Consider the following 25189-nt stretch of genomic DNA (forward strand, 5'->3'; position numbering starts at 1 on the left):
CATCTACAGGCCGCGGCTGGAATCCATGTGTTGAACATGGGACACCGCACAGACTGGGGCAAAGTGTACCACTAACAGTTCCAGGGAGGTGGGAAGGAGGAGGGGGAAATGGTAAGCCACGAAAGGTCCTTAGAATTAGCTGCCCTCCCACTAGCTACATTTCACAGTAAGAAGACGTGATTGGCTTCATTCATTACATGACCTGCTTCTCAGGAAGATGTGGACTTTCTACATTTTCCCCAAAAGGTAACCCTGAACAGACCTACATTTATCCTATTTCCGGACTTTTACCCTATAGGTCATTCTCTGAGAGTTAAACAATTACTCCACTAACATATTAAATATAGACCTTTAATCTGAATAATTCAAACTAAAATATTTATTCTCCCAAATTTGTGATGGGCTTTAATTTTCCACATGGATCCCTTTTTAGGAGCAGCGTGCTACTCAGGGAAACCTCTCTGAAAAGATAACTTTTACGTAGAGATCGGAAAGATGCCAAATGTAATACAACACGAGTTTGATGTATTAATTGGCATGTTTTCCCTTCTGATAGTTTCGGTTACGCCATGACCCTGCCCTCCTAGGCAGTTAGACTGGAGAAATCCATCCCCTCAAATGAGGGTTGTTTTATGAACTCTGAGAACCAGAGGCCTAGATCCTAGGTGTCAGACAAAAGAATGCAGCCTTGTTGACATAAGTATGTGAATCACCTGCAAAACTGAAAGTTTGTCATCTGATTCACCTGAAACCACCTGACTCTGTATGGAACTCTGAACTGTGGGCCACATTTATCCAACTAACATTTACTTGGTGCCTACTCTCCTGCTCCATACAAGACTTGTAAAAAATAAAATTATAAGTGATCTACCTTTCCTGTCCTCCAAGAGCTTAAAACCTAACAGAAGAGAGAAGATATATATCCTGATAAGTCTAATATAAGGTACTATGCAAAACAGCTACCAGAGAGCTAACACTCAATCTAAGATGCCCCCTATAGTACCTGTGTCCTTGATAGCATCAAAAGCTATAATTATTTGGGGGATGTTACTTGTATGTTAATTGTCTCCCCAACTACAATAAGCAGGGATTAGTCTATCTCTATATGATAGTTTTCCCATACATACCACACAGCCTCGCTATTCAAAGCATATTTTGTTGAATGAATGAATGAATGAGTGAAGGAATGAACTCATGTCAGGGTCTATTTTTGTTCTGTGATTACACAGAATTTTATTTTTCTGTGAGAGTTTAGAGAAATAGTCTTTGTGTGCTGGATTGTCTTCTGCCAACTTGGCACCACCTTCCCCTCTTCTAAGTGTGGGGACTGCCCCAGAATTGTCTCATAGGGTGACAGCAGAGGACTTACGGTAGATGTGGAAGGTGAAGCCGATTCTCTCGAGGCATTTGTACACAAATGCATGGGCAAGTGTGTGAGAACCACCAACTTTGCCCAGCAGATTGAGATAGTTAGTGAGAGCTTCTCAGAGATTCTCAAGAAGTGCCTCGGCTTGCAGACAAGCTTTTGAAAACCACTCGATGCATTTTGAGCTGTGGGCTTCCACAGCAACCACTCTGACCTTTGGAGCAGTTCCTCTGACCTCTGTGGGCAGCTTTATGACCTCTGCACCAGTGCACCCTTCCTTCCTGGCTCTTCCAAAAGTTGTCTGAGGTCCTAATTCTGAGTCAAACTCTTCACATCTAGAACACACAATCCTCTCAGAGAGTGTGCGTTTGCCCTGACCCCACGTGTGACGACCCACCTGAAGTCTCTGTCTCTGGGACATTCCATCTCAGCAATTTCAGATTACCTTTCCTTTTGTACCAAAAGAAAGCAGTCCACATAGAGAAAAGACTTTCTATTTTCACATAAGCCAAGTGATTTTCAGTCAATGATGCTTTTAGATATAAAGCCAGTTCTGTTGATAAACATTCTATGCTTCTAAATAATAATGCATTTTAATTTTACAGTGATAGTTTTATTGGGCATCTCCAATAACGTAAAATGATACCTGTTAGCAGGTATGTTTTTATTCCCATTTATAGGTGGAAAAGCTGAGACATGTAAGGCCCAGTCATAGCTCTGTCTGATATATCACATTCCTTACTTTTTAATAACATCTAAAAACCAACATTATTTGAAATAGAAAGTTTCAAAAATAATGGCAATTTTTTTATATAGCCAGCCTCATGAATGTTATAGGAGCCACACCTTGAAACTTAACTTTAAACTTAAAAATATAAGCCACACATATTCAAGTGATTAATTTTAACTCTCAGGAACATTTTATTGTATTTTCCTGAAGATTTTTTACTCATATTTTCCACTTCTGGCTTTTCCCAATGCGCATTGGTTCCAACCTCTGCCAAATCCACTAAGATTGCTCACAGATAATGCCAGGGGTGTAGCAGTACCAACAAAGGAAAAAAAAAAAGAATGAAAGATTACCCCAAGTTGAGAGCTTCCCTTCATGGATGTATGGAACAGGCTTCTCCAGTCAGGTGTCATGAATGCAATGCAGCCCCAAGAGCCTGACTTTTCTAGAGTGCACCTTGGCCTGGTCCCTGAGAGATCTGCTGTGTGGCTCCAGATGGCTGGTGTGTTCTCACCTTCTGTCTTAGGCTGCACTAGGGTCTGCCCCGCTTCATTTCCCATGTGTACAATTAAGAGCCCTGCAATGAGCACCCCCATGACTGCCAAACCTCCACCGCCCATGTGTCATGCTCACGTGCATTCGCTGTCTTCCATCTTTATTATCCTAAAGCGGAGCCCAACAGAATTACAAGAGGAAGAAGGAATGTCATTACGAAAACAAGTAATAGGGGAATGAGGAAAGGAACCTAACATTTAGTGAGAGACACAGGTTGATGTTCCTAAGTGTGCTGTAGTTTATAGAGCAGTGCATTAAATGACCTGATTACAAATGACAAGACTCTCTCTGGGTGCCATGAGTGTCAGTTTCCTCTTCTGCTTTAATGAATGCCAACCCATACAGTAGTGGTGAATATTACCTGAAATAGTGTGCACGGAGCACTCAGCACAGTGGCTGGCACATGGGAACAACAACCACAATAATAGAAACTAGCCTTGATTGATCAATACATGTTTTTTAGGGGAAAGTAGGCTTGCCATGCCACTTACTAGCTGTGTGACTTAGGCCAAAGCCCTTCACCTCTCCAAGACCTTGTAGCTTCATCTGTCATGTAAATCTAATAACACCTGTGCTGTTTACTCATGGGCTATGCAGAAAGTCAACTGAGAATACCTATGCAAAGGTGCACTGTAAATTGCAAACCCCTAAACAAAAGAGAGCCTGTGTAAGTCACCCCCTTACCAGCCAAACTTGCTTTGGGAAATTGGAAATCTTATAGGGCCACAGAATAAGAAGTATTGTGAAGCACTGGTGTAGAATAATGTTCAAAGCCTTAAACCAACTCATCTTGAGAAACCTCTAAATAAAAACAAATCAGGACATAACCAATCAACATTTTTGTCAAAAACAATCGGCAGGAAACAAAAGCTATGCCAAATATAAGAAGCTTCACAAGCTTTGTTAAACTCCTTTACTGAAAGCAAGAAGTGAGTGGATGAAAGTTCTCCGTATACCTGAGCCGCCAGTGTCCCTAGCTATGCACACACCATAATATCCCCCAAAACTCCAGTAGCTAAACTCCTCTGTTGCAATTCCAGGATCACACAGTTATCTCCTATGCTTCAAAAATATACACATTTCACACACACACACACACCCACACACACACACACACAGTTGAAGAACACATGGTAGAAATTGTTCAATCACAGCTATTACTTCTTTTTTTTTCTTTCTTTTTTTTTTTTTTTAGCAATTCAGTATAATTACAAGAGGAAGAAGGAATGTCATTGTGAAATCTGGGTGTCTGGGAGAGCCAGAGAGGACTGAGGGCAAACAGTAAGCTATGCTATCAGGCGGAATTTACACAGGTAGTCAGGTTTCTGAGTATGCAAAGGAAAGAAGTTTCAATTGGACCACATTCAACAGGACATGAGCCCGGAAGGACTGCTTTAGTCTTATGATATAAAAAGAAGTTATATAAGTTGAACAAATGCTCCTCTCTTTCAGGAATGTCTTAACACAAGTTGCACAAACTGTCAGAAGCCTCAGGGAAATAGCCAGTGGTGAAAATGTTTGTCCAGCACTCAGCTGATAGGCGTGTGCGTTGCAAAACTCTCCCTGGTGTTTATGACCCTCGCCCTGCCGACACTCGCACTCCACCCCACTGCAATGGGCTGGACTTGAACCACATCAATGTGAGGCCTCACTACCCTTTCACCCTTCGGAGTTACAGCCAGCTGATCGGCCTGCTGTGGGGAGGTGTGTGCCTTTGAGAGCGTCTTCCTCGTGCCTCCCCGGGCCAGACCTGTTCTGAGCACAACCAGAGGCCTGCACCTCCGCCACTGCCCCTCTGATAACAACCACATTGTTCCAAAGCCACACTAGGAAAAGCATTATAAATTGTACCAAGGCAATATCTCCTCATCAGCAGAAAGATGGTTAAATAACCTAATAAGTCTTATCTCTAATTCTGTGATTCTTTAGAACTTTTTGAAGGGAGAAATTCACATCATGCTGAAAAGATGGAAGGAATGGGAGGGAGAACAAAAGTAAAGCATCTTCCCAAAACACTTGACCTTGTGTATTTAGTATCCCCGCGCCAAGAACTGGATCTTCATTTACTGAAAATTACTACTGAGGATGCCTCAAATGAAATCCAAATTATCCTTTCCAGCTGGTTTTAGTGTGATAAAATGAACATATTCTAATTTTTTGTCTTATAAAAGTCAAGAAAGAATGCCACATTTTCTTCACAAGTGTTGTCCAGGATATATTTGCACAAGTGGTATTTAGAGGTTGGGTTCATCAGATTAATAGAGCAGACACCTCCCGCATTAAGGGAGGGAGGGCTTATTAATCTAATTCTTACCTCCTCCTTCAAAAAGGCTACTGTTTCTGTCGTGTGTGTCTGGGGCTACGCGAACAGAATAACAACAGTCATGACACACAACCTGTACTGAGCACTCACTATGTGCCCGGCGCCACTCTACACGTCCTGCATGAATTAAAGCCTTTAATACTCACAGCAGCCTCGGAGGCCAGGCTGCTGTTGGCCCAGAGCTTCCTTCCTGTGCAGGGCCCACAGCCGGGAGCGACACCCGGGCCTCCCCCTCGCGGTGTCTCCCCCAGGCCTGGCATCTGTGGCCATTGTTCACGGGGACTTCCGCCACCCTTCTTCGCGTCACAGGATGTCATGCCTCTGCTCTTAAGGTTTCTTCAGTTTTCTGTTTTTGTAAGTCAACACAGATGCTCCCTCTCTGGGAGTTGTTTTTCAGGGAAGTTATACCTCCTTTTTTTTTTCCTTGGGATGTTCTCACACACTGTTGTCATTCCTCTTCCAGCCACATCTAGTGCAGCTTGATGAATGGGTTTTCGAACTAGTGACTAATTGTGCCCCAGGGCAGCACTCCATAAAAGTAGGGAGTGTGTGTGTGTGTGTGTGTGTGTGTGTGTGTGTGTGCCTTTTCTCCAAATGAGGCTACTCTAGAAGCTTTATAGCACGAGCTTTGGAATCCAACAGTCCTGGGCCAGAATCCCAGCTTTATGGCTGGCTGCTCTGGGCCCTGAAAAAGATGACCTTCATTTCCTCACGCCTCAGTTTCCTTATTGGTAAAATGGGAATCATGATGACACCGACCTCCAAAAGATGCTGTAAAAATTAAATGTAATTTTACAAACTATAGAGTTACCATTTTTAAAGGGCTGTCTACTATCGTTGCTATGTTTTCAAATTTTCACTGTGCAAACATCAACATCATCATTCACGGAATGGTATTTTGTTATGTGACTTAGCAATTCCACACTTAGCTGGATTCTCCAGGAAACTTTCACTTATTTGCACGAGGAGACCTTTACAGGAATGCCACTGAAGCAGAATCCAAAATAGTCGTTGTGGGCTGAATTGTGTTCCCCCAAAACTCATATGTTGAATTCCTAACCCCCAATAGCTCAGAATGTGACTGTATTTGGAGACGGGGTCTTTAAAGAGGTAATTAAGTTACAGCGAGGTGATCAGCATGGGCCTTAGTCCAAATGACTGTTGTCCTTCCTTATAAGAAGAGGTGACTGGGACTCAGACAGACACAGAGGGAAGACCATGGGAAGATACAGGGAGGAGAACACAGTCATCTACCGGCCAAAGAGAGAGGCCTCAGAAGAAACCAATCCTGTCAACACCTAGATCTTGTACGTTTAGCCTACAGAATTGTTAGAAAATAAATTTCTGTTGTTTAAGCCACCCGGTCTATGGTACTTTGCTATGGCATTCCTAGCAAACTAAGATAATTGTCATCTTTATTATTAATCTAGTGTATATTAATTAGATTATTCATGGTCCTTGGTTCATGACACATATCATCGTTAGGCTGTGAATATTCAGCTTATATTTAGTTATTAATTTATTTTTAATAATGTAATAAACATCTGTGAACCCACCTCCCAAAACAAAAACAAGACCAAAAAATAATTCACATCTAATCATACACATTCCCCCACCAACCTCACTCTTATCTCCTGAGTGTCCATCAATTTAAAAGTAAGCAAATAAATTACAATAAGTTCATATAGGGGAATACTACACAGCAGCGAAAACAAATGAACTGAAGTCATAATTGTTTACATGTATAAATCTCAAACATGTTATCACCCCGGCGGAAAGAGGGAAGAAGAGGATAGGATTGGGTGGATATAGAAAGGGTTTCAATTATATTTCTAATGCTTATTCCTTAGACAGAATGCTGGAATAGAAATACTTATTGTATCATTATCTATGCTTTTCTATATGCCTAATTATGTCACAATAACAAGTTTTATAAAATAATTTTTAAAGTACTTTTTTTGCAGCTTTAGTGTCATCCTCATTAATATATTAAAGGGAGGGAAGTAAGAGGTGCTATGGCCTGGGAGGGACCCCACTATTCACTGCCATTTCCACTCCCATGCCCCCTTCTGAGCAATTAGGGAGATTCTGTTGCTCCATCATACGTGACATCCCTGACCTTGAACTTGGCAGGTCTGCAGCCAGGCTGTTATAGAAATCATATTTCAAATCCTGGTAGTTGGTCAGTGTTTTGCCATTTGCCATGGAAGGTGACTGTAAGTAACTCTGTGTGAACCTCAGAGTTCTATGTAACCACTATGACAGATATATGGCAAAATACAGTGGAGAACTACTGTTGCTCTATGAGTTTTAACTCATTGTCAACCCAGTCAACAAAAAGTAAATTCTGCCTGAATGAAAGCATTAATGATATACTACAAATGCTAATTCTAATATGCCTGTCAAGCTAAGAGAGAATCGGTTGTGCTTTTATTCTTTAAAAGGGCAAAACAAAACCGCACTGTGTAGCAGAAAGAGCTCATAGAGATCTGGAGTTGAATTCAGCCTTTGACTTTGGCAAATTACTTAACCTGCATAAGCCTCAATATCCTTTTCTTAACATAGGAACAATGATCACTGCTCGGCAGGGTTTTTGTAGAATTATAAGAGGTAGGACATGGAAAGCACCCTGGACAGTGCTGCCAGCCGGCATGTTCCTTGCATACACAGACCTAAAATCTGCCCTTTCTCCCTCTGACAGTTAAACCACCCCAGATAAACAAGAAATGTAAAAGAAACCCCACTGTTGTTACTGTGTCTACTCCAGAGATCCCCTTCAAGTCTTCCATGTTGCAGCAAAGGCAGGAAATAAATTGAAGGAGTAAGAAGGGAGAGGAATTCATGATAAATATATGAGTTTCCTTCTGCTGCAGGCTCTTCTTAAGATACAGGTTACTGGTGCAGTTTCAAGGAAGAAAGGGGACATTTAAAACCTGGCAAAATGTTAAATAATAAGTGACAATCAAAATAAAGATATTAATCTTATAAAAGAGATGGCTAATGTGGTTCTAGTAGTGTCTTTATATTTTTCCTTTAAAGAAGAGAATGTTGAAAAATATTCTTACCCACAATTTTAAAGACCAGACAAGAGGACGTGGATTTACATTAAATCAAGCAGATTTCAACAAAACTTAAGGGAAAAAAACATTCTTGACCATCAGAGTTACAAAACACTAAGAACATTTGTTGAATCTCTATCTTTGGATACCTTCAAATGGATTACTATTTGTCCTGGATATTTTGGAGTATTTCTTGCTAAACAAACAAATACTTTTTAGATTCTAAGATTAAGAAATATGTATCTACAAATCTGCTTTCATATGTTTACACATATCTGCAAATGATATACAATATTCTAAAATGTTACTTTGAATTTTTATTAAAATTCTTGTTCTAAATATACAGTTTTGGACCCTATAATTTTTTTTTACTCAGTATTGTATCAAAATCATTTTCCTGTTATTTAATATTCTCTGAAAACATAACATTATTTGGTTGTTTCAGATTTTTCTTTTCTTTTCTTTTCTATAAACAACTGTGTGATAAACATCCTGAAACAGGAACACTTTGGAAACTCTTTCTATTGCCCACCAGAAAGTATGTGGCAAGTCACCCTCCAACCAGAGCTACCCCGTTCACTTCACCCTCAGCTGGTCTGAGTAATGGCATTTAAAAATTTTTTGTCCTTATGTTTAACAGGAAAATAGTATTCTATTGTTGTCTTAATGTGCATTTCTTTGATTACTAGTAAAGCCAACATCTTTTTAATAAGTTCATCCATCACATCTGGTTTGCCCTGGAAATGCTCATGGAAGAGCCTGCCTTCTCCTAGAGTCCTCTACTAAGTCTGTCTCCAAAGAGACTCTTAGCAATAATTCTAGTTCAAAGCTAGTTGTTAGAAATCAAAGTTCGGCCATAATTTAAGATTTTTTAAATTCCTGATATTAGGCCCATACCAGTTACTTTAGTTTTCCAGTTCTCTTTAGAAAAATGAAAATTCTGGGGGCAGAATTTTCCTCTTGGGAGAAGGGAAGAATGGCTTACTAAACAGATCCACTTTTACAGTGAGGCTGTAAATTTTCCCTGGAACAATGGAAAAATAACTTGATGAGAGGTTCTTAGGATACTTCAGCATCCTATGAACTCCTATGTCTTACCCAATTACAAACATTATGCAATGTATATTCAATTACAGTCCTTCTTTAGTCATAAAAGAGTGAGCTGTAACATAATCCTTAGACTTTATAGAGTCATTGATAGCATCCCAAGGAAATACACATACATGCAAATTGCAAGGCATTCTTTTTATCCTCTAACAATATTCTATGAAAGTTCATAAAGTGTGATTTGTCTCCTTGGTATCAATAGATTGAAACAAACATTGTTTAATAAAAAATATTTACTTTTTCTTTATTGAATAATATTTCTAAGACAATTAATGAGGACAACAGCAAAAATAACCTAGATAGAACATTAGTTATATTAGAAACATGCTAATAAAATAATTATTTTGAAAAGTTTATATCCTAAATGGAGTACAAATGTTTAATAATAGGAAATTATTATTATTAAACTCAAGACATCCAATAAAAGCTTTAATGAACAAACTTCTTTCTGTCAATTTTTGGTCACTAATCCTTAAATAAGTATCAAGGTAGAGAGTCTCTCTCTCTCTCTCTCTCTCTCTCTCTCAATATAAAACTATAGGACCTTCCAGCCATGATGGGTAACTGGAATCAAGGTAGCCCTCCCTCCACCGAAACAATTATAAGATTGTTGATTCCTAAATGTTTTTAGGAAATGGTTAACAGGCAGTGCCAGAGAGTGATCTCTGAGAGAATAGAAACTTGTCACTCTAGTTCTAGGATCACCCAGTTCTCTGCCTGGGGGAAATTTCCTGACCTAGATGAGGAGAGGGGGAGTCCAAGCAGAGCATGGTATTCTGGCTAACCAGATAGAACTAGGAAGGGAAAACCAGCAGAATAAAGAATGGACAAATGGAAAACAAATGGAAAGATCACAGACATAACCCCAATCATGACAGTAATTATATTAAATGTAAATGGACTAGATACTTCAAATTAAAGGCAGATATTTTCAGAGCAAATAAAAGTACAAGATCCAACTATATGCTATCTACAAAAGACATCTATTACAAAGAAACGGGTGACTTAGCAGCAAAAGGAGGTAAAAACATATTATGTGATAAGTGAGTTTAAGAAAGCTAGAGTGTTTATTTTAATATAAGACAAAGTAGATTTCTATTAAAAAAGTATTATAAGAAATAAAGAATGGCATTATATAATAATACAAGAAGAAATTTTTCAGAAAGGCAAAAATCCTAAATATGTACAGAACATCAAAATTCATGAAGCGCAAACTGACAGACTCAAAGGGAGAAATAGACCAATCCATACCCCTCTCTAAGTGTACTTTACAGGAGTATTTAAAAAATGATGACCATAGATGGTCTAAATAACACGCTTGATCAAATTAGCTTAATTAACATTTACTAAACAGTATACCCAACAAATGCTGAATACACATTTGCTTTCCAGTGCATGTAGAATGATCACCCAGATAGACCATATGCTGAGCCATAAATATGACTCATGCCAGGAACAGTGTCATGCTCCTGTAGTCTCAGTTACTCTGGAGGCTAAGGCAGGAAGATCATTTTGAGCCCAGGAGTTCAAAGCCAGCCTGGGCAACATACCAAGACCCCATCCTTAAGATATTTTTTTTAATTTAAAAGTATGGCTCAATAAATGTCAAAGGACTTAAATCTTACAGTCTATGTCCTCTGACTACAATGGGAAAAAATTGGGTCATTATGTGAGGCAGGTAATGAAAAACATCCAACACAATTGTGTCTGGGACAACATACCACCAAGATTAGGATAAGCAATAAAAACAATGAGAAAAAAAAAAGAACTAAAAAGACTGGGGAGTATTAGAAAAGAAAAAATCATGGTAAACAACTAGGGGAAAAGGCACTACAAAGGCAATATAACAGCTCTTATTTTTATTTTTCTCAAAGCAGATCCAAGCAAGTAGTGACAACTGATAGCAATCTAGGTCACTGGATCCTCTGGATTCCTCAGGAACATCTGTTTTAGAATATCTTTAAGGTTTTATCAGTGTTCTTCAACTTTTATGTGCACACGGAAGATCTGGGGCTCTTGCTAAACTGCAGATTCCTATTCAGTACATATGGGTTGGGACCTGAGATTCTGTGTTCCCAAAAAGGTCCCAGGTGATGCTGGCACTGCTGGAGCATATTTTGCATAGCAAGTCTTAAAAGAGATCATGTCATAATGGTCTGCCTGTCTGGTCATGTTAAAAAAAATTAAATTGCATGGTCAAGACCAACAACTTTTTCCTCTTCACAGCCCTTTCATCATTAATTATAAGCTGATTTTATAGAAACAAAAAAACTTCTCAAATGTACTTGAATCTTTAAACCAGTTCTATCACAAATAAGAAAAAAAAATAGGAAAGAAATGAGATGGAACTAGCTGAGCATGGAGCAAGAGGTGACACAAAGATAAACAGGAAGCTAGGGAGAAAGAGGAGACCCTTCATTTCCTATATCTTGTAATGGGAACAAAACTATCTATATTTTTTTAGGAGAAGAGAGAGTTCACTGAAGGACTTTGGGTTCCTCAGTTGGCAATTCCGAAGTAATTTAAAAATTTGCTCTCATGAAATATGTTATAGGCAAACACTTGGATAAAACTGTAAAGAAAGTGTGATCATAAGAAAAAAAATGTACACATACCTCTGGAGAGGAATTTGCAGGCTACTCGACTCTTTCAAGACTGATGACCAGCTAAGTGAGACTACAAAAGAAAAATCCTTTGAAACTTGTAGGACAACAAAATAAGGTATATAGTATATTCAACTCTTTGGTCACTAAAAGACTGAGTCAATGACTTTGCTTATGTTTTCATATCAATTACCACAGAATTTGAAACCAAATCTGAAGTAATTCAACATGTCAACTGTATTCTTTCATTCAGTCAGGGATTCATTCAACAAATATTTAATAATACCTAGTGATTGCAGGTATGGTATTTCTACAACAGTATTTATCAAAGAAGAGTTCATGGTCCCCAGAAATAGTTCTTTCTCAAGTAAGGTGATTTTTTTTTTAATTTGGAAATAAATTGAGACTTATAGAAAATAAATTCAGATTTTATTATTATTGGGACATAAATTCAGACTTATAGAAAAGTTGCAACAGTACAAAGAACACCCATAGGCCTTTTACCCATATTATCTTACTGTTAACATTTTGCCCCATTTTCTTTATCATTCTGAACCATTTGAGACCAAGTTGCATAGATTGTAGCCCTTTACCCCAGATGCTTCAGTGTGTATTTCCTAAGAATAAGGATATTCTCTTACATAACCACAGTGCAATTATCAACTTCAGTAAATTTAACATTGATGCAATACTTCTATCTAATCTACCATCTGTATTCCAAATCTGTCACTTGACCTAATGATGTCTTTTATAACATTTTTTCCTCCAGAATTAAATCCAGTCTAAGAGCAGCTATTGCATTTGGTTGTCACATCTCTTTAGTGTCCTTTAATTTTGAAAATTCCCTTAGCTTTTCTCTGTCTTTTATGACATTAGCATTTTTAAAGAATTTATTCTCTCTTTTAAATGGAATGTTTCTCCTTTAGAGTTATCTGACGTTTCCTTATGATTAAACTCAGATTGTGCATTCTTGGCATGAATTCTATATAAGTGATGTTACATCCTTCTCAAGTTATCACATCTAGAAAGGACGATATTTTTTAAGTTAAAAAAAATTCATAGTGTCTTTGTGGACTAAATGTTCATGTTATTTTAAAATAAGCTCCTGTTAATTTAATATGCTTTTGTCAAATTAAGGAAAATGTTATTATTAAATAAAAGAAATGTTTAGAATAGATAAGCCATCCAACATTTTGTGCATATATTTTTTGAGCTTTTCTGCTCACTATCTTTTCTGTGGTCTTATATTATAGTTGTGCATTCACTCTAGGCTTCAGTAGCTATAGAGGGAAATGTCCAGAATCATCTTTATAATATTCATTAAAACACTTCATATGAATTTTCAAAAAGTCTCCTCTTTGTGAAATATATTTGCAATTAAGACACTCCAGAATGAAATATGGATTTTGTCCCACGTCACTTGCTCTAATCATAACCTTTGCTGAATTAAATGAGCCATTTGGATCCTACTGCAGCAAATATTAACACTTATACTTCTGAATTAATGCTAAAACTACCATTAAATATGATTATTATTTTTATTATAATGCATGATTTTGAGAGACTTAAGCTCTGGTTTACTACGCTTCAGTATTACAGACAAGAAAAAGTGCATCCTGACAGCTGTTTTCAGTTCATTGTATTTTTTAAAAAAAAACATTTGCTTTCAATTTGTCTATAAATAATGGAAGAAAACACAGCTGAGGGGCCCAGTGTGATTTTTATAGAAGGTTCATTTTTGGAAATCTGATAAGCTTATAACCACATATGTTTAAAATCAGTCTAGCATAAAATTCAGAAATTGGGGTGGAAGATTCCTACTTGTCAGGCAACTTAATATTTATTTTATCCATCTATTACTTAGCACTGTTTGTCAAACATTTTGTATTTTTAGAAATTTTAAAACAAAAATTTTAAATACATGTTAAATTTGACAATGCTTATTACAAAATTTACCATATAGCTGTTTATTGATCATACTTTGAGATTATAAGTATATGGGCAAATAGAAACTATAAACATATGTGTTAATGATGTAGAATGAGAGAATTATGCATGTGTACATGTACCTCTTGGGAGTACAGCAACATATGTGCACATGGGGGCATACTGGGGCTGGTATGTTTGTATTGTGAAGAGGATCTGTCCTGCGCTATTCTGTGTAAGGGCACAAACTTAGCCATACAAAACAAACAAAGAAGAAATTTTAAAAGGCTTTGATAATAAAAGATACTTTTTTGTTGGGCAACAATCTGGCCAATAGAATTTAATTTCATGTGTATTACAAATTCTTAAGTAGATAAGAGCTGACTTAATCCTTATATATGTCAGACACAATGCTCTGCTTTGGAACTCAACAAGCAAATTCCAACTGTAAATAACTTTGTTATATGTATGAATCATTCTGTAAGCTAGTGTGAACAATTAAAATCAGTTTCCTTTAATTAGAATGAACTGAATTTTAAACGCTGGCTGAGGTATTTAAGAGCATTTGGTAAGAATTTAAGCTATAGCTTTAAAAAGTCTTAGATAATTATTCTTTAACACAAATTTGTATTAATGTTATGCATCCTACAGTCCAGTCTATAAAGGCAAACTTTCAAACTGCAAGGACAAAGCACAAAATTTACATTAACGTTCAAAACTCAATCTAAGTTTCTATTAGTCATCTCTGAATAATACATTTAAGACAGGAAGAAGCCAAGAAGAGTTATTTCTTGGTTTCTATTTATTGATGTAAGAAAATAAACATAAGATAGCATCGCTCTTTCAGAACTATTCCAGCATATCTTCAGTCCTCTGGGTATACAAATGTAAAGATAATCCAACTGTAAGATCTCTCCAATTTAAGTCCTGTGTAAACATGGCATGCTTCATTATTCTTTTGATAAATAATTATTTTACAATGGTCAGCAGATTAAATTCCTTTTTTAAAGATTTCAAAAATACCATTTCTAAACCCAAATGAGAGGAAACGGGTCAAAACTGAGAAAGGAAGAATCTGAGAACGCACAGACTTGGCCTTGCTGTTGTTTATGGAAGGACAGCCGAAGGCAGCCTTTGTCGTAGAAGTTTTCTTTGGGTTTTGAACATTTTTGCCAAAGAACCATTGAGATACAAATGTCACACAGATGAGTAAGAAAGAGCATTTCCTTCTGCACACAATTGACAGGACAGATGTTGAGCAAAGGAAGGACGCACTTCAGATTTGTTAAAAGTTACTCATGTTTCTCGTCAGACACAAAGAAGCTGCCTGTACCGTAAAATGGGAAATAAAATAGAAAACGTCATAACTTGGAAAATGGCAAAGTAGTTAGGAATGTGGATGTAGGAGCTGACCATCAGGTTTAAATTCTAAATTTGCCACTAATTTGCTATGTATCTCAGCCATGCTACTTAACTTTTTTTTTGGTCTCAGTTTCCTCATCTGTACAATGGGAACCATGATAATATACTATTTATACTACTTAATGAGGATTAAATACACTAGTGCATATGAAGTACTTAGAACACTGCCTGCACAAATAAGTAATACTTACTATTACTTATCAAAAATACTCATTATTATCTTCTTTCCTAGAGTGTCACAAAATAAGCTAATGAATTTGCTGCAAGTCTTGTTTCACCAAAGATTGACTATCTATTTGATTCCATGCAGTTAGTCTGATCCAGGCACGTCTATTCAGCCAGATTTTCCTTAACAAAGAACTTTATTATTATTATTAATCAAATCCTCAGTTGGCTTAAGAGCATCTTAATGGGCAAAGTGCACAGTTCCAAAGCAATGTTGGCTTTAGTTAGCACAAATCTCCATTTTAGTAACAATTTCCACATTGTTTGGTGTTGACCATTCCGTAAGCTGTTACTGAGTGTTGAATCAGTCCTTAATACTTCGTAAGTCACAACGAGGAAACATTTCGGAGGCTTCCAATCTTGTTAAAAAGACTAGATTTAACAACCCGAAATAATTAATGAATAGCCCCTTCCACACAATTGTCCTTGGTTAAACCCTCCTCACTTAAACTTCCTCTAGCTTATCAGGTACAAAGCCTGGATTTCCACAGCCTTTGCTTCCTCTGTTCTCCTCAAAATTGTGAGTAGAATAATAAATAGAAACCAAGAAACTTACTGCCTTTAGTTTTAACAAGATCAAGTTCACTCATCCCTATAGACCCTTGCCACTGCCAAATAATATTTTTCTTCATCTCTGGATTCCTTTCCTTTATACACTTCCTCCAACCACTCCAATAAGGAAGCGTATGGAAGGAAGCAGAGGTTTTGCAGTCGAGGGACTCGGATTTTAATATGAGCTTATAAGTAAGTGTGTGACTATTTCAGCTTCAGTTTCCTTATCAGAAAATGAGAATAATCATAACGACATCACCGTGCCACTGGGTCTAAAGGCAGCATATGTAAAGTGCCTCCTCAGCACCTTGCTCACAGAAGACCCCCTGACAGCTTTCTTCAGGCCCTGCCACCTCTCCCATCAGAAAATCCTCTTGGATACCACTTTACTAAAGAAATGGAAATCATCTTTATGGCTAGCCTCTTCCTTTGATGTAAGCTTTTAAAATTACTTCTCTATATCCCTCTCTCCTTCTCCTGCCTTCAGGAAGGCAGAACTCCCCTCCTCTCCAGAGCTAACCCCCTCATGCCCTCCCTAATTCATTCAGCAGGCAATACTGGTTGCTTATTAGGTGCCAGGAACATTTAAGGTATTCTGATTCAGAGACGAGTGGCCTAGGCTTTGAGGAGCTCGCAGTAGATGGGGGAGATCAGACCGGCAAGGAAACAGACGACCACCCCACGGTGGGGTACACATAGGATGCAGTAAGATTTTTTGTCCTTCCACCTTTTCATGCCCAAAAGACAAAACCACCTAAAAATGAAACTTCTGCCTCCTAGAGTCCACTCACTCGGATTCTGTTTGCAGCCTGAGAACACATCAAATTTGCTATTGTCACAGGCACTGAGAACTGGCATCTGGGGGCACAAATGAACACTTTAGCCCTTCCAAGCTTAGTCAACCTGCTCCACCCACCACTGAACATTCCACTGTGATTTACCCAGAAGAGCTACGATCTCAGTCTCCTGCACACGCACGCACACACACACACACACACACAGATGCACGCACAGACCTTCCAGGGCGTCTTGCCAAATCTCAGTAGTCACCTCAAACGTCACGTTCATTCAGTTACTCATGGTCAGGAAACAGTCATTCATTCATCCCTGCTTTCGCCCCCAACACCTTCAGTCCTTCACTTCTCTTGGCTTTCGATCCTCCGCCTTCAAACACAGCGTGCCTGTCCCGCAGATGTTCTTCACATGAGCCGGGTACCCTGCCCAGCCCATTTGTCTCCTTCCATTCATCACAGAAGTTCGCACGTTTTTATGATTGGCGCCTCTGCTTTCACACCACACATTCTTTCCTAAATCATTTGTAATGTGGCTTCAGGCCACTTTCAAAAGCCAACTTTCGCCTTGCAGTTCACAAAGACGGCAGGCGATCCTCCGATTCTCGGGCTGCATTTTCTTTGCTGTGAACGTCTTTGTAGATTTTCGTCTTTGCTTATGTCCTCCCCCCTTCTGCCACTCTCTCTCCTCCTTTGCTTTTCTACGATGGTCCTCACCTGGGTCCCTCCTAACTCTCATCTCTTTCCTTGCTTTCTCCTTTTCTTTCCCATCTCATAAATATGAGTACTATCCAAAATCTAGTTCCTGTTGAGTGATCTTATTCATTTTCAAGGCTTCAACTAGCACTCAATTAATATGATTCCCAAATGTACCTTTCTAGCCTGGGCTCTCTCTGGAACTCAAATCCTGCATCCCAAACCCATAAGTGACAAACACCACATCTAAAGTTTCATTACATGCACACAAAATCCCAGATGCTTCTCCTGGCTGCTCTGTTTCTCCTAGTCATCAAACTTGAAATCCTAGAGTCATTTTTTTTAATCCTCCTCTACATACACATTTAATCCAAACCCTCTAAGTACTTCCTTTCCAGAGTCTCTCATATCTGTCTCCACTTTTCTCTTTGCCTGCACCCTAATAAAGAACTTTACACACCTACATTTCAGCAACTGTCTTCTAACCAGTTTCTCTGCCTCAGATATTCTATCCCCACCCAGTCTAGCCTGTACATTTCCAGTAAGTGAGTCTTTCTAGATGATAATATCATTACGCTGCCCAAACATCCTCCATGGCTTCCCAAAATCTAAAGGGCAGAGATTTATAAACTGATAATTATGGCCAGCCACGAGCAAAACCTAACCTACTTTTCAGATTCGTCTCCTCCCACACTCCTTGCCAAACTGCTGTATTACCCAGGCTCTAACACTTTCATGTCTTGGTCACTGTTCCCTACAAGAGGACGCGTGCTTCCTTGCCTTTTCTTCCTGTCCAATGCTCCCATTTCTTCAAGACTTGTTTCAAGCCCCACCTCATCCCAATTCTAGGTCATTCCCACTTCCAGTGCTCTCTGAAGCTTTCTGAATCCTAGCACTCCCCATCTCTACCCCTTTCCTTCTAACTAGTTTGATTACGTCTTGTGAAATCAATTACACTATTATATTTAACCTCTGGGTTTGGAGGTACTTGAAGAGTGTCGTACACTCTCTTAGGAAAGTTACTCCTGTGGTGGCATGCAGAATGACCCGGTTGGAGATGGGAGGCTGCAAGCAAGGAAACCAGTTAGGAAACTATTGGGAGGTCAAGATACTAATAAGCTGATAAGGGAAAAGCAGAGATACATTTATTGAAGAGCTACATCCTAAACCGGATTTTGGAGTATGGTACAAAGTAAAGGAGAAAATTCACTTGGATTACAATCTGAGGAAACACCATGAAGGATTTATTTCATAAGAAAAAGAAGTTGTTAGCATGATTTAGACAAACAGTGCGAATATTAATATGGCTGGGAAAGATTGTTCCCTTAGGGATTGTGTGGTCAAATCTGTCAGGCAAAACTGTAGATATTGAGATTTGTCATTTTAGCAGTTTCAGTGTGAATTTGGCTTTTTCACCTATGGTTAACTTTAAAACAAACATAAAATAGAGACAAACTACATATTTAAATTTGGTTATGTTCTAATACAAAATTCTTTCATTCTCTAATAATCCCTGTGATTGGAAATTATAATTCAACCAAAGCACTAACAAACAGAGCTGATTTTTACAGAACATTATCTTTAAATGATAATGAGTATGAAAATACAATTCCTTTACTACTTACATTGTCTACATTCATTTACTGCTTAATTCAGTTCCAATAAGTATAATTACTCAAAATTCTACTTTGGGAAATGAGGAAATCGAGTTCAGTTACTAAGGTGATCTGGACTTCCCCAGTTATATTTCCCACAATTTTTTTATGTTAATAATTTTTTTTTATAAGTGAAATGTCAATGACACTGATTTCAGCATCCTGTATTTGCTAGAGCTGATCTTTTTTTCCCAGAGATTCTATCTCATCAATTGAAAAGTTCAAGGGTGTGTTAGCCCTGATATTTGCAGCAATGAAATGCAGTGTTCCTGCACGTTTTTTTTTCCTCCTCTTTTCAAGTTTGCTTATTTTTGTGTTTATTTTCTCATGGTTTCAAAATTTATTCTACCAAATTCCCCCAAGTCTGGAATTATTTTCTGTCACTGCAGTCATTGAAGCATACTATTGTTTTGTTTGCCATCCGGAACATCCTCCAGTCCTACTCAGAGGGGAACAAGAGGAGAAGAAAGGGGGAGCAGGTGCAGAAGTTCTATTCATGAGGGCGCTGACCCTCTGCAGGGGCGTGACAGGGTTTTAAAATAGGATTAGACACCCAAACAAGAAAAAGGTCACACTTGACATTTCCACTGGAAATACCAATGCAAATAGAGCTGATCCTAGGGACATTTTTCACACACACACACGCACACACAGACACACTTTAGGACTGATTTAAGAGAAAAATGATAAATTTCTATGAATTGTTTCCTTAAAAGCTCAAAAAAGCAACTATTAAAAACAGAGTCCAACAATAACAACAAACAGGAGTCAAAAAGTTCACTTGAGAAATTTTTTCTGTTACTTGTTTATTATTTTAAGGGTTTGTTCATTATTTTGTCATAGGAAGAAAAGCAAAGATGGAGTTGATGGAGGAAATGACATAAAGATTCGGAAACTTTGATTATGTTGTGTTCAAACCCTGGTTTATTTTTAAAAATTTCATCCCAAATCACTATCATCCCCATTTCTGCTTGCAAATCATCCCATCTGTGTCCTGCATAATTGATAACAGAATAATGATAACATTTTTTCTCCTGATTTTTCATTTCATATTTAAAGGTAGCTGATCAAGGCATCTAATACCAAAGTCAAATTTGGAGGCATCTGGAAAAGGAAATCTGTCACAGGCAGCTTTGACATCCACCAATACCTACTGAAGATTTCCAGATTGTTCACCAAAAAGGAGATTGCCCACTGAACTCATCGCATGATTCTGAGAATTCATGAGCCTTCCAGCTCCAAGAACTTGTGCCCTTCATTGGTACAATTTAGGCATGTATGCCCATTAACAATGTTCCCCAAGTAAGCCAGACCAACACAGGTTTATCCCCAACATAAAGAATTTGGGGAGGAATAAGAAAATCTAGAGGCCTACATGGATATAGTCACTCAAAGAAGTCCAAGAAAAATCTGCTGTGTAGATTCAGATTTTAATATATATTATATATATATGAAGGAAGGGTCACCTATATGCAAATTGTTTGTGAAGGTTCTTGAACATTGACTATGAAAAAAAACCAATTCTATTAATACCATAGAGAAACTAAAACTCTTTAAGTGAAGAACTGTCCTGAAATGATATGGTGGGACATGAGGGTTGCGTTGGAGTTAGTAGGTCCAAATTCCACTCTTCTCCAGTGACCACAGGTTTGTTTCTTTGTTTTGTTTTCAGGCAACGTCTCACTCTGTCACCCAGGCTGGAGTGCAGTGGTGCAATCATAGCTCAATGTAACCTCCAACTTTGGGGCTCAAACCATCCTCCTGTCTCAGCCTCCCAAGTAGCTGGAACTACAGGCACATGCCATCATGCCACCCTAATTTTTTTTTTAATTTTTTGCAGAGACAGAGTCTCGCTATGTTGCCCAGGCTGATCTCAAACACCTGTCCTCAAGCAATCCTTCCACCTCAACCTCCCAAAGTGCTGGGATTACAGGCGGAGCCATCTCACCTGCCCTGGTTTTAAAATTGTCTATCAAACTGAAATGATGTAATTTATGGTCTTTTATTAATCAAAGTCACACAGAGCTGCCAGAGTGTCTGGTATAAGACAACCAAAAACAATAGCAGGAAAAACAAAACAGAAAAAGCAAACTTCTCATAGGAAATGTATGATTCCATTATGTTATTTGAAATTATTCAAATAAATTGAAGGATGCTTATAAATACCTAAATTAGCACCTAGGGACCCCATATTGAGATACAGCTTCTACAAACTGAAGCAGCACCATAAAGTTTGGCTGCATTTAGCCTGGAACATGCTTTCCCACATTGTAGTCTTACAATTAAATGTAATATAGTCATGTATTACCTAACGACGTGGACATGTTCTAAGAAAACATCATAGGGTGTACTTACACAAACCTATGACACATGTAGGCTATATGTTATGGCCTATTGCTTCTAGTCTACACATTTTTACAGCATGTTACTGTACTGAATACTGTAGGCAACTGTAACACAAAGGTAACTGTGTATATAGAAACAAATCTAAACATAGAAAAGGTACAGTAAAAATATGGTATAAAAGATAAAGAAGTGGTACACCTGTATAGGGCGCTCACCACAAATGGAGCTTGCAGGACCCAAAGTTGCTCTTGGTGAGTGAGTGAGTGAGCAGTGAGTGAATGTGAAGGCCCAGGACATTAGCGTACACTACTACAGACTTTATAAACACCGCACGTTTAAGCCATACTAAATTTATGAAAAATATTTTTCTTTCTTCAAAAATAAATTTACTGGCCAGGCACAGTGGCTCATGTCTATAATCCCAGCACTTGAGGCCAGAAGTTTGAGATCAGTTTGGGCAAAGTAGTGAGAACCCATCCCTCCAAAAAAGTTTTTTAAAAATCAGCTGGGGTGTGGTGGTACACACCTGTATCCCTAGCTACTTGGGAGGCTGATATAGGAGGATCACTTGATCCCAGGAGTTCAAGGTTACAATGAGCTATGATTGGGCCACTGCACTCCAGTCTGGATGACAGAGCAAGACCTTGTCTCAAAATAAAATAATTCTTGAATAAAATATTTAGTTCATTTATTTTCTTTCTTCTTTAAAAGAAAATCAGTTTAAGACTATCCTAACAGTGTTTTTGTTTCTTTTTGTAATAATTGGTAAATTTTTCATTTTCTTTCTACCAGAAGTTGAAGCATTTCATTAATTTTCAAACACACTGTTTTGCACATTTACAACTCTGAAGTTGAGATGCATCTGAAAATAAAGCTGGCTGCAGGGGCTCACACTATAATCCCAGCACTTTGGGAGGCCGAGGTGGGATGATCACTTAAGGCCAGGAGTTCAAGACCAGCCTGGACTACAGAGTGAGATCCTGTCTCTATCTAAAAAAAAAAAAAAAAAATCAGAAATGTATCCATTTCATGAATATATGGTATTTAATTGCCAGGACAATTAATCATTTGCTTTATGTTTTGTATTTAATTTTTAGTTTTATGACATTGAGTTCAGGTGATATGGCCTATTCCCTTTCTACTTGGGAAGAACATATTGAGATTTTCTTTTCTCAGTATAATAAATTTCTGAAAATATTTCACAAACACTTAAAAAGTGTGTTCTCTGCATTATACAAACTCTGATAATTAACTGTAAACTCAATTATATTCAAATTTTCTATGTCTATATGTTACCTACTTGATTTATCAAAAGCTAAAAAAAGGTATATTAGATCAATATTCCACAATTTTATTGTGTCCACTCTTTATTTCCAGTATTTTTTACTTTATATACTGATTTTGACTCCTGTTATTATAATACCTATATGATTCAGTTTATTCATGTTTATGAATTTTTTTTCCATGGCATGGGCAGTACTTTTTATCACTGTGAAATGACCCCAAACACCAATTTGATTCTTTTTTTGCTCTAAAGGTTTTGTAGTGTTTATAAATTCCTCCCAGATTCTGGCAATAAGATGGCTATTAGTCTTATTTTTGAGTATTGCTAAAGAGGTTTCATTTTATTTTGGGCCTCTGGGTACAGGTTTTTCATGGAAATTTAGAAGAGGCTAAGTTGGGTTTAATTTAAAACAGAAACCAGCCCAGAACAAAAGCATACTGAATGCCCACAATCTCCCAATCTCTATGCAGAGCACTTTACATACATTAGCTTATTTAAACACAAGAATAACTTTCTTAGATGTGCAGGTGTGCTTCCAGCATCTGCAGGCAGGAGCCAGTGCACAAATGGAGGGCACTTACTTTCCCACATGCAGCTCTGTCCCGTGCCACCGGCATTTCCATGCATGGGAACACCATAGCCCTCCAAGTCCTGCTCCATCTCATTTCCATCCCCTTTGCTGACCCTTTCAGTGGCAGTATTATGGCACCATGGTCTACGCTGTGAAGACAGACCTGAGACACAGTCCTGTACTGGCCCTGAAAGCAGGCCCTGCTGTTTTAGGTCCAGAATTCTGGAGTCCACGGTACCCAGAACATGGAGGAGGCACAGGCTCTGGGAGGGTGGCCATGTCTTCTTGGACCTGTAGACCCCCAGCACTATAGGAGAGATGAGGCCAGAGAAAAGGCAGACTTGGATCCTCTGTGGCAGGGAGGGGCAGTGCACCAGCATAAGGCCTTGTGGCTTAGGTCTCAGGGTGATACTGGAAGTAGATATTGTCCCCTGCCAGTGGTAGAGACTGGCCTCAAACCTGCACTTGTGCAATCCTAAGCACAGTCTTTCTAACTTTATTCCTTATCCTTAATTTATGTGCATTATATAGAGGTGCAATAGGTCATGGTATTCTGAAAAAGATTTTGACCTTTTTGATGTTAGAAAAACAAAACAAAACAGAAGTTAAGATGTAGAAAATGTTCTCCTCATATTGGTTGCATTATTTTGCTGAGGAAGAAAACTGAGCTACTGAATCTTTTATTAGATTTATAATAGACTTATTTAACTCCTTTCAGATCTCCTATCAACATAGATTTTCGGTGGACTCAGAGAAGTGTCCTGAAGGCCTTGCATGTCAGAAAGCAAAATTAGAAGTAGATACGCAAGGGCCGAACACTGCCACACAACATCTTCTTGTATAGCTCCGGGTGCCTCGGGGGAGCAGGAATTCCTTGTCCCACGGGGGCTAATTTCTCAAAGCAACAAAATGATTCTAAATAGGTTTGCCTACTGCCTCCCACAAGGGAGCCTGGCACACAGCTAATGGGCTTCAGGGGGGCCCTCAGAGCCTGAAAGATGTACCATCATTTCCCTTTTGTGACTAACAGCAGTTCCCTGGTGCGTCACACAGCATTTTACATGTAGCCATGAATGGTTCATCAGCTCATTCCTCACCCTCTAGGCTGTGTAGAAACTGGATTCCTTCTTTAGTGTGCTCATTTAACTTTTTCCCTATTTTCTTCAATAAGCTTTTGTTTTCATTTTCATTAAGATGCCTTTAAAAAAAAAAGTCATTCTTTATTTTGCCATTCTAAAGTCACCACAATTTCTTCATTCCCATTGTTTAATAAGGCCATTTTCCTTTTTATGGGCCTTTCCCTTGCATTTATTCATAACATATTCCTGTATTCTACTACCTTCTGTGGGGGCAACATTTGTCATTATCAGTTGACCTGACCTTCTCATTGTGGTCATCTTTGCTGCTCCATCTACCTTATTGCTGAAACTTTATGACTTTATAACACATATATTATAAATTTTAGATGAAGACAACTGAAGATTGTGACGTGGGCTAGAAGTAAGCTCTTGTTTGTTTTAGCACAGATGGTTGTGGAGGGGGGATGGGCTCCAATCCAATCAAGCATCCAAAAATGCACGACAACTGCAAAGGTTGCACTGCCAGCTCCAGCAGAACAGCACACCTCTGAGGAGAGCCGAAGAGAGATGAAGGATGCCCAGAATGGAGGAGGGAGACAATATCAGAGAGTTGTGTCTGTTTATGTCTACTCACCAGTTATACAACTTACTAATGATGAGCAACACTACAAGCAAATCTTTTAATCATGCCTTTTTCCAGCTACCAGTGATGACAGCAGTACTGGCAACGCTCCCGGAATGGCGTTTATGTGTGAGTTTCTCTATCTGATCATGAGCCGTGGATATCGACTACTATCTGATGTAGCAAAACTTTTTTTTCAATTTAGGAAATTATCATTTAATCAGACACAGTTTGTTCCAGTCTGAATGGTTTTATTATGTTCTTGGCTGATTTAAG

At 38.4% G+C, this 25189-nt stretch overlaps 1 protein-coding gene across 1 annotated transcript in view; it reads right to left on the reverse strand.

The window, feature by feature from the left end:
• Positions 1 to 11771: 11771 nt before the first annotated feature.
• SPRY1 (sprouty RTK signaling antagonist 1) overlaps positions 11772 to 25189 on the reverse strand; it is a 60406-nt gene continuing 46988 nt past the window's right edge. Inside the window, exon 3 of the transcript XR_006735404.1 lies at positions 11772 to 11816. The gene's annotated coding sequence lies outside the window, so the exon portion shown is untranslated. The remainder of the gene's footprint in view (positions 11817 to 25189) is intronic.

This window comes from Lemur catta, chromosome 5 (genome assembly GCF_020740605.2).
Source record: "Lemur catta isolate mLemCat1 chromosome 5, mLemCat1.pri, whole genome shotgun sequence".
NCBI lineage: Eukaryota > Metazoa > Chordata > Mammalia > Primates > Lemuridae > Lemur > Lemur catta.